We start from the raw sequence: 11,403 nt of genomic DNA on the forward strand, positions 1-11,403 counted from the left end.
CGATCGATGTTTCTCTCTCATCAATGTTTCTAGCTCTCTATCTCTCTCCCTTTCTCTCTGTAAAAAATCAATAAAATATATTTTTTTTTTTTTAAAAAAAGAAAGCAATCCATTCTGTTCCTGGGGCGACTCCTGAAGAGACCAGGATTAAGCAATTCTCCAGAATTTACCTGTGAAACAGTGACTGACATCCCTTAAAGGGTCAGAACACCACCTCTCTGGTCAGAAGGGGAGCAGATCATCTCAAATTCAGTGTGATGGAGCTTTAATAGCCTGCCAAGGACACTGAACCTCACTGAAACCCAGCTTCTAAAGAGATCGGTGCCCACGAGTGCTGGATGACAAACGTCGTTCATCCAAGCCAAGAAATCATGCGACATTTCCACTTCACTAAAACTCTAGAAGCTGAGCGGGTGTCTCCTGGCATGGTCACAATTGAGGAAAGAGTCCTCGGTGTGGATTTCTAGTTGGACGGATCCCAAGCCTTCCCTCACAATAGTACAGGAAGGAGCTGAGCTCTCTCCACTGAGAGTTACCAGGAAGGCAGGATGCTCCTTGGGGGCAGAACTGCGTCTCACTCACCTAAGTGTCTTCAGGGCCTGGCACAGTGCCTGGCACAATGTGGAAACTCAATATGGTTGACCTAAATAAACGTCCTAACAAATGAGACCCCTTTGGAGAACTGGCCCACTTTCTTAAAAACCTGTCCTTTCCTTTCTTCTCTTCTTTTGTCTCCAACAACCTCTTTGTTCTTCCTGTTCCCCAGGCTACTTATGGCGGGTCCCCTTTGGTCTATAAAACACAAAGTCATTTTAGATGGTGAGAGTCACTTTTAGAGCCATTGTAGCAGGGGACCCATCCTACCCTTCACCTCTTCTCTCCAGGGAATTAAAAATTAAAAAAAAAAAAAAAAAGGTGAACAGTTACAAGGAAAAGAAGCCAACTGAGAATTAAAAAAAAAAAAATTAAGCAGCACTTAATAGCTGAGGCAGTCTCCAAAATCCTCACTGCAATGAAGCCAGTAAAAGTTGAGCTTCAATATGCAGCTGAGTGTGGAGGACGCTGATGTCTAACTTAAGTAGAGCCCCTAAGACTAGTACATTGATTTCTCCTGGAAGTGGGGAGTTATGAGAAAAATAGGAAGGGAGGCAGAATAGTGCTGGAGAGCTCTCTATCCCACAGGAATTCATTCTCACATGGGTCCCTCCCTTTTACTGTCTAAGAGCCTCCCCCAACTTGTAGAGGCTCATTCAAGGACCAACTCCATGGATGCTATTTTGTCTCAGTGCCCCAAAATAATAAAGAAATGGACTTTTGCAAATCATGCTGGAACCTGATTGCTTTGACACAGTGATTTCCACATTCTACCAAAGCAGACTTCTCCTCCATTTAGGTTTGTTCCACTGTGCAATGATTCCACTCAGCAACAGTGTGTTACATGCCAGGCAAAGACACTGCGATCCCCATTGATTGTCAGGAAAGGAAGAAGCAAAAAGAAAAAAAGCTGCACAAAACAGACCATAAACTCTAATTTAAACAAGTTTCTGAAAAACAGTGATTGCGGAAGCTCTGAGCCAGGACAGCTGGGAGCAAGCCATCACGTTTCCCTTTTAAGGCACAGCTCCCTGTGGCTGTCAGCAGGCCACATATTTCGTAGCATCTCTGAAGAAATGTTAAATCAATAACCTACCTAGAGGTTGCTGACAGATCAGATGCTGTTCTATATAAAGATGAACCCCTTTGGCAGGGAGAAATGGAAGACCTGAAGAATTTTTAGAAGGAAAAGGGCGTTTTTCCAGCAACAACCCACCTCGTATTCTGATATCTGAGGATCTCAGCTCATGTTAGAGGCAGTCATGAGTCCCGATGACTCAACCAAGCCTTCAAGGTTAAAGTGTCCCAGGAAAGCACAGAGAGAACATGGGCTTGACAAACCTGGTGCTCCATATTCATTCTGAAACAGATTTGTGACGATAAAGCAATTCCTTTCCTCTGGATAGTGCTTTACACTTTCCAGGACATTTCATACCATCATGCCACCTGCTTCTCACAAAAGCCCTCTGTGTTTAGCCAAACCAGTATTCTTATACATACCCCATAGCTGAGGAAAAAATGGCTCCAAGAACCCTTAGTAACTTGCTCTAGAACGCACAGCCAGAAAATGACAGAGCCAGGTCCCAAACCTCAGGTTTCTCACTTCTATTTTCCATTGTTCTTTCCTTGCTCGTTGGGAACCTAACACCTTTATCAAATCCACCCAGACTTCCTGGTATCTCTTAAGCTACCTGAAAATAATTCATATATTCTGCTCCAAAGAGCAAAGTTCTTGGTTTCTTTAATTGCTACACCTACTTATATATCTTTATAAATCAGATTCTTGTGTTAATAATTATATGGGTTTTTATTTTATCTCCTCAATTCATTCAATCACTTCACAAATATTTATGAGACACTTCCATGCAGTCGGTGAGGCACTGATATTGGGCACACAAAAATAAGATAGCCCCTGCCCTCCCAGTTCCCACAGTCCGGGGCAGGGATTGGCAAGCTGTTTCTGTAAAAGGCTAATTAGTAACTGTTAGGCTTGGTGACCATATTGTCTCTGTCACAACAACTACTCACCACTGCCACTGTAGGGAGAAAGCAGCCATAGGCAATGGATCTGGCTGTACTCCAATAAAACTTTATTTACAAATACAGGAAGTAGGCAAGATTTGCCACAGGCCACAGTTGGTCTAATTCTAATTCAGAGGGAGTGTCAAGGCAAAAAAATCCAACAACGAAGCCATACATTAAATGTCCAAGTGTACTTGGAGTACATGTTGCCAACTTGGCACCACCACTGCTATTTGTGGCTGTGACCCTTTCCTAGAATCAATTTCCCTTATGGTTATAAGTTAAAGTTGACTCAACGGAACTCATGTGAGATTTGGAAGGATAAATAACAACAGAGACAATTACTTTAGAAGGCTGTGATGGTCAAAACACACACATGAAGAGGAACAGTGGAGATATGCCTGGCGGGTCCCAGCATATCCTCCCTCTACTCTCATTCTGCATCCAGCTCATATTCCCGACTGCCGTTTTGACCAACAATGCCCCCAACTTCCCACAAGGCACTTGAATGTATCCTATCAAAGTGACAGATTCCACAGACCTTTCACAGGAAATAGCAATCTCTACATCTCTCTTCACCTCCTTTCGAATCCCACATCATCAGCCAGACACCCATAGCATCTCAGATTTTCCCGCAAGCTCCAACTGTCTACCAATGGCCATGCCTCAGGCAAGCACAAGGGGAGACTATTTCTCTGATGCTCTGACTCCCCACTTTCCTTCACATCCCAATGCCTTCCATTTTCATGTAAGAATAAGATCCTATATTAAACCCCATAATCACAAGCTGAATGTGACGTGGTTAGGTCATGAGTTGGTGGCTACAGTGGTGGTTAGTGGATGAGTTGATGGGTGGTGAATGAATGAGTTGGTAGGTTGGCTATGGAATGTATTGTCATTCAATCAGTCATTGCCTGGTGACAGTCATTCCTCCTTAGCCCCCAGGGAAGCAAGGACTTTTTACCTTGGGAGGAAAGAATAGCTAGTGAACTAAAACCTTTAGGCAGAGCTCTTTGAGTACTAAATATATTGGTAGTTGTCAAGCTCAGGTGAGGAATGTAAATTTGTATAACTTGTTTATCACACACACAACCGGGTGCCTATAGGCAACTGAGTCTGCAACCCTTCTTTAATAGGGGCCTTGAAGGCAGAGGTTATGCCTTCAAGAACTCCCCAAGAAGCAAACTCTAAACAAGGATTAGATGTAAGTACAGTAAGTCCTCATTAAACACTGTCAATAGGCTTTTGAAACTGTGCTGAAACATGTAATGAAATCAACTTTACCATGGCTAATTGATACAAACAAGAGCGAAGTTCCTGTAGCATCTCATCAACATTATAACGAAACGACACTGAACATAACAACATTATTCAAGGATCTGCTGGACTTATTTGGGAAGGGATCCCAAGTAGCCCCAGTAGGACCGTGAGACAGGGGAGGGAAAGCAATAAATAAAGGTTGTTTTATCAAGCCCCTCCATCTTGGTAACTGAATTTTAACTGAGGGGTAACTCTGAGAAATTGTATAAAACACGTGCCTCAGAGCTATCCCATGGCGAGGGTAAGGGAGTAGGGGTTTTTATACACCAACTCCTATCAGTCATTGTTTAAGGGCTGCTGAGTGTGGTGGTGACTCTCCACTAACTAGCACAGCGGTTCTCAACCTGTGGGTCAGACCCCTTTGGGGGTCGAACGACCCTTTCACAGGGGTCGCTTAAGACCATCGGAACATATATAATTACATATTGTTTTTGTGATTAATCACTATGCTTTAATTATGTTCAATTTGTAACAATGAAATTGGGGGTCACCACAACATGAGGAACTGTATTAAAGGGCCGTGGCATTAAGAAGGTTGAGAACCACTGGCCTAGCAGCATAATCTCCGACAAAAAAAAACACACAGAAACCGGCAGGTAAAAACCTCACAGGTGGCTGAAGGCCACACACTGACAGCAGCTTCTGTAGTCTTGTTCACTGCTGTGTTAAACACCTGGCAGATAGTTAGCCATCAAGTGGACATCAATACACAATACAGCTGAATCAATGAATGGGCTGATTTATACAGGGAACTGGGCCGGGGGAGAACATATCTGAGGCAGTGTTTCATGCATGCATACATGATCAGCAAGCAAACTAACTGTATTCCCTCCTTCCTCCCTCCACCCTGCAACCCTGTGCCACTTTGGGGACAGCTCCTACAGAAAAAAAATAAATTTCATGTTCTCAAAATACTTTAAAAGAGTTAATTTGCTACATAATGGAAACAGTAATGATCATCATCATCATTCTTTGTATTTAATAATACATTGGAGTCAGTGACAGTAACAATTACACCATAATGGGCTTAGCTGGCAAGGAATTCAAGTTGGGTAATATTGTATACATGCTTGTTTTTTGTTTCTATTTCCATTTCTTTATGTTTGATGACCTAAAGATGTCCCCATCACAATTTTCCCAGAGGTCATAGTCTGGAGTTAAAGTCTGGAGCGGCCCTGTAATTGCTGTCTCATTTGCATATCATCTAGTTCTGCCCACCTCATCTCTTTGCCACTGACTTTGACCTAATTGGCCATTAAGAAGACAATATTATGGAATACTCTTAGTCATTAAAATGGTGTAGATCTCATAATGTCACTTGGACAAATATTCACAATGTTTCTAAAGAGAAAAAATAAGGTACAAAAAGTATATGTATCTTCATTCCATTTATCTAAAAAATAATTGTGTGTGTGTGTTTGCATAACTGTAGAAAAATTCTAGAAGGCTATACTTTAAAGTTACTTCTGTAGGAGAGGGGATGTTGGCTTAGAAGGTAGATAACTGTTCTTCTGTATTTCATACACTCTGTTCTTTTGAATTTGTTGCACGCAAATATAGTTTTATGGCTTAAAAAATAAAGACATAAAGAAGATAAATAATGTGGCTCTGTGCCTGACTCTAGCACTTCTGAGCAGAATGAGGTTTTCTTCAGGGTAAGTTACGGTTGAGGACTAGGGGTGGGAAGGGAGTCCTGATTTGTAGTGTTTGTCTATTTCTATTGTGTAAATATTGCCACCATGTTTAATTTCAAGTGGCTTACAAAATTCCTTAATCCTTAATGTATTAGGTGGTCAATAAGTCAATTTTTAAAATCGTGTGTTGAACAGAATTAAACTGCCAAGGTCCTGAATAAATAAACAGGTGAAATCAGAAATTCTGCTCAGGTAGAGTGGAAGCACCCCCGCTGACTGGGCCAAGGCTTACACTCCTCTGCCCGCAGCTCATCCATCTTGCTCTCCAATTCATGGGGCAAGTTTTCTCAGGGTGGCATGGTCTCATCACAGTTTTGCAAGGTTAATATACTTACTGGTTCTCTGAGTGAAGCTTCACCTTTTAGAAATGGGTCAGGTGGTAGAAGGAAAGTCTGCCAGGAAGAGTTCCTTATTCATTTTAAGCCCAGGCGCCTCCCTCTGAATTCTGCAGAGGGTGCACAGAGGGTGAAAATCTGGGTGAACTTTCAGCCTTTACAAAAATATTTCTCCAGATGAGCCATAGTTCAGCCCTGTTTCCAGGTGCTCCTCTAATCTGCAATACTTAACAGGGCACTTGGCAGTCTACCTACGTGGGAATTCAGAAGAACATCTGCCCCCAATTTGCTCACAGTCCAATGGCAGAAGAATCAGAGCAATATCATAGAATAGGTGCTGCGGTGGCCAGGCCCACCATTAGCATTTGCAGGGACTGTAGAACCTGCCTTCCTTCTCTTCTCACCCCAGGCTCCATCCTACCCCCACCCATCCAAACCTGATGCACCATCACCCACACCCCAAGCAGCTGCCCCATGGCTATCTTTAGGACCAGGGGTGCACACCAGCTAAGCCATCTATCCTCTGTAAAAAGAATGTGGGGGAGAACTTCTACAGGCACTTGTAATTAGGCTAAGTCCATTTGGGATAGAAATTTCAGGTCCTGGCTATTCAGAAAATAATCTAGAAACAGGGTGAGGACTCTCCACCTTATGGAAGGAGCACAAGGGACCTGAGAAGAGTTCTAGAAAGCATGGGACCCAGGCAGGAGCCCCATTTGCCTGGAAAGTATTGGTCATAGGAATCCCGTATGGGGCTAGGACAGAACTCCCTCATGCTTGGGCAGAAAGGGAAGGCTTCCTGAGAGATAGCAGCCTACACTGAACTTTGACACATCCATAAGGGTTAGTCAATCAGAAAACAGGGCTCTCCAGGTAAAGGAACAGTGTGTGATAGGACCTTAAAAGCTCAGAATTACTCGCAAGAGGAGATGCTAAATCACGGATAGGAGTCCGTTCGATTGTTTCCCCAAATCAGAGAAATGGTACACCCCCCACCCCGCACCTTCAAATTCGAAGAAAAAGATGGGCAATTTGGTTGGATCCACTCACAGAATGATAATGCATTTTCTAAATAGCAAGATAGAATGCCAATTCTGAAGCAAGTGACAGTAATTTTGTTTGCCATGCTGCCCAGTGGTTTAACCGAAATCTCCCCACTTTGCCTCTAACCAATACCAAACCCTTTCCCCTCTTCCCTCAACCTCCTCTACATTTCACTCCTCTCTCTGGGGAGACTCACTAAAGACAGAGAAGAATGAAAAAGGAATTACTGCCAAAGTGTTAACTGGGTAATGAGTTAGCCCATAATCTATTTACATTTTTATGGGGCCCTTTAAGGCCTTAATTTAACTTGAAAGTGTAATTAAGGAAGAAATTTTCAGGAGTAAGTAGGACCCTGGGGAAGATGTGGAAGACCTTCTAGGGTCCCTAAGGGAAAGTCCTGCACCTGCTGGTCACATTTTAATACCTAATTCGGGGACTGGCAAACTTTTTCTATAAAGAACCCAACATCAAGTATTTTATGTATTGTGGGCCATGTGGTCCCTATCGCAAAAACTCAACTCGGCTGTTGTAGCTCAAAAGCAGCCCTGGGTAAAATGCAATTAGATAAGCGAATAAGTGAATGAGTGTGTCCATGTTCCAATAAAACTTTGCTTACAAAACTGGCCGCAATCCAGGGTCTGCTGTCACCTGCTCAAATTTTAATCTTCTCTCTTCTTCTTCCCACTACGTCTAGGGACACACAGCTCTGCTTCTCAGAAACATTACAAATAGTCCTTGACTTTGCTGAGTCCATATTTGTGGTCAGATGGAACCTATCAGGAGACCTAGATATCTTATGTCCATGTTCTGCTTTCTTATTGCTAAAGGGCAATCACATATATTATTTCATACTTTGGTCCTCATTCCTAGCCCTATCACTTGGGGAAGATAGCATAGCTTAGTGGTTAAAAAAAAGATGAGTGGTTCTGGAGTTAGACTAGCAAGGGCTGTGTTAGTCAGGAACTGCTATTCGACATTAATCCCACTTCTAGGAATATACCCCAAGAAATCAGAAACACCGATCAGAAAGAATATATGCATTCCTATGTTCATAGCAGCACAAGTCACCATAGCTAAGATTTAGAAACAGCCTAAGTGCCATCAGCAGATGAGTAGATTAGAAAACTGTGGTACATCTACACAATGGAATACTATGCTGCTGCAAAAAAAGAAAGAACTCTTACCATTTGCAACAACATGGATGGACCTGGAGAGCATTATGCTAAGTGAAATAAGCCAGTTAGAGGAAGATATATATCACATGATCTCATTCATTTGTGGAATATAATAAACAACATAAACTGATGAACAAAAATAGATCTAGAGGCGGCGAAGCATCGAACAGACCACCAAAGCTCAGAGGGAAAGCAGGAGAGGGTGGGGGGGAAGGGGTAAGAAATCAACCAAAGGACTTGTATGCATGCATAATAGGCATAACCAATGGACAAAGACAACAGGGGGATGAAGGTCTGTGCTGGGGGCAGGTGCGGGCTGGGATAGGTCAATGGGGGAAAAGGAGACATATGTAATACTTTCAACAATAAAGAATTGTTTTAAAAAAGATCAGCATTCTGTAGTTAGACTAGCAAGGGCTGTGTTAGTCAGGATAGACTAGTTATGCTAGAGTAACAAACTGATCTCCAAATTTCCATGTGAAGAAAAAAGGGTTCTTTCTTGCTTATGTAATGTGTTAGGGTACGTGGTTCTGTTCCACACAGTCACTCAGGAACCCAGGCTCATAGATCCTCTGCGATATGGAACATTCCTAAGTACTATAGTAAGAAAAGAAAGAATGTGGTAACTCCACATACACTCTATGCTTCAGCCCAGCAGTGACACATATTACCACTATCCCTGCCCCATGTGGCCTTACTTGTGAGTAGCTTATATGACCTTGGACAAGGTATTAAAGTCATCTGTGCCTCACTATCCTCCAAGGTAAAGCAGGAATAGCAATAGCCTCTGACAAATACAGTGTCATAAAAACTGATAATACGCTTTTAAATCACAGTGCCAAGCACATAGTAAGCATTCAGCAAAAGTCAGCCATTACTTTGATTATTACTAACTACCTGTATATGATTGTAAAAAAAATAATGCTTTGTCCCTCCAGGTCTATGTTCTCCCATCTACAAATCAGGCCCACCATAATACTGTTTAGGACAGCAATTAAGTTAAATGGCACAATACAGTGCATCAAAAGATATTAGCACTATGCCCAACATACAATAAGCACTTAATAAAAGTCATCTCCCCTTACTGTAGGCAATCATGAATTGATCATTCTTTTCAGTTCTGGTTGCAAAGGGCTTATTTGTGAGTTTAATGGGCTACGAGAATATTTAAGATGCTGACCAATGGAAACTGAAATATAGAATACTAGAAGCCCATTGCACGAAGATTCACGCAATAGGCCTTCCTTCCCTTGGCTGCTGGCACTGGTTTTTCTCCGGCACCCTGGACCCAGGCCTTTGGTCCGGCCACAGCAAGGCTTGGCTTCTCTGCTGCTGCGACTGAAGCAGCGAAGCCAAGCCTCTTCAATCTTCAGTCTTCAGTCTTCAGTCTTCACTCCACGCCTGCTTATGCAAATTAACCATCATCTTTGTTGGGTTAATTTGCATAGTCACTCTGATTGGCTGGTGGGCATAACGGAGTGATACCAATTTGCATATTTCTCTTTTATTAGTGAAGATTTCAAAACAGAGATTTTCTATTTCCAGAAACAGCTAAACTTCCACAGATATAGTATCATAGATACATTGTTCTTTTGGCCACTGAGCTCTGTTTGGAACTACATTTCCAAAAATCCCTTGTCTTATGTGGTCTGGGTTAAAGTTGCCAGAAATGAAGTTGCCTGAGATAGAAACATGGAGGTGAGGCAGCAGCCATTATACTCTGAAGTTCACTGTTGGTAGAGGTGTTGAAAGAGGTTTCCAATCTGCCTTTTATCTGTCCTCTTGCGTCCCACTTTCCTGACAAATAGTAGTGAGGCCAGGCCCAGCGCCACTGTGAAATCATGAGGCGATGGTTATGAAGAGCCGACAACCTCGGTGAGCTTTTGCAGTTACACACCAGCAACCGCACCTGTGCAGTAGCTTCCAGATTCTCCTGAGAGCTCTCACTCATTCATCCACACCAGGGCTGGTTAGTGACCTGTTATGGGGTGAAGTGCATCCCCTCAAAAGTTATATGTTTAAGTCCTAACCCCTAATACCTCAAAATGTGACCAAACAGGGGAGGAAAAGTAGGTTAAATTACCACACATCATTACCTAAAAGATAAATCATAAGTAGGGATATGAAATAACAGCAAGAAGAAGAAGGAGGAGGAGAAGTTAAATAATACAAATAAATAATACAATAATTAACAAATACAAGAATAAACTCACATACAATGTAAACTACTTTTGCCCACCTCTATATTTGGAAATAGGGCCTTTAAAGGGGTAAGTTTTATGATCTTATTTAAAGTAAAATGAGATCATATAGCTAGGTCCTAATCCAATAGGACTGGTGACCTAATAAGAAGAGGAGATTAGCTCTGACCAGTTTTGCTCAGTGGATAGAGCGTCAACCCTCAGACTGAAGGGTCCCAGATTTGATTTTGATCAAAGGCATGTGTGTACCTTGGTTACCAGCACATCCCCAAGACGGGGTGTGCAGGAGGCAGCTGATCAATGTTTCTCTCTCATCAATGTTTCTAACTCTCTATTCCTCTCCCTTCCTCTATAAAAAATTTTTTAAAAAGAAGAGTAGATTATGACACAGACACAGAAAGGCAAGACCATGTGAGAATGTAAGAGAAAGATGGCCATCTACAAGCCAAAGTGAGAGTCCTTAGAAAAAACTAACCCTGCTGACACCTTCATCTTGGGCTTCTAGCCCTCAGAATTTTAAGGAAATAAATTTCTGTTGATTAAGCCAGCCAGCCAGCCTGTGGTACTCTGGTACAGCCCTAGCAAACTAATACCTGACCTTTCCCTGATCCTTCAAGTTTGATATGTGGACCTTTACTTCTCCAGAACATCCCATACCTGGGTAAGGTCAAATTCCTATATACTCACAGCAGTTCCGCTTTCCTGATTGAACCCAAACTGGCACATGCATTGATTAAGAACATGGACTTTAGGTGCTAGTCAAATCTCTAGTTTTACTCTCTCTGTGATCTTTGGGCTATTACTTAATTTTTCTGTATCTCAGTCACCATATCTGGAAAATTGGATAATAATAGTACCCCTCAATTTACAGAGTTGCATTAAGTGAGCTACTACAAATAAAAGATTTAGTACAATCCTACCAAGCAAATAACACTTAACTGTTGATTAATATTATGATTGTGATTATTATTTTCTATCTACCCAGGAACTAAAACACTGACTCACAAGTCCCTCTTTC

This window comes from Myotis davidii, unplaced genomic scaffold (assembly GCF_000327345.1).
Source record: "Myotis davidii unplaced genomic scaffold, ASM32734v1 scaffold395, whole genome shotgun sequence".
Classification (NCBI taxonomy): Eukaryota; Metazoa; Chordata; class Mammalia; order Chiroptera; family Vespertilionidae; genus Myotis; species Myotis davidii.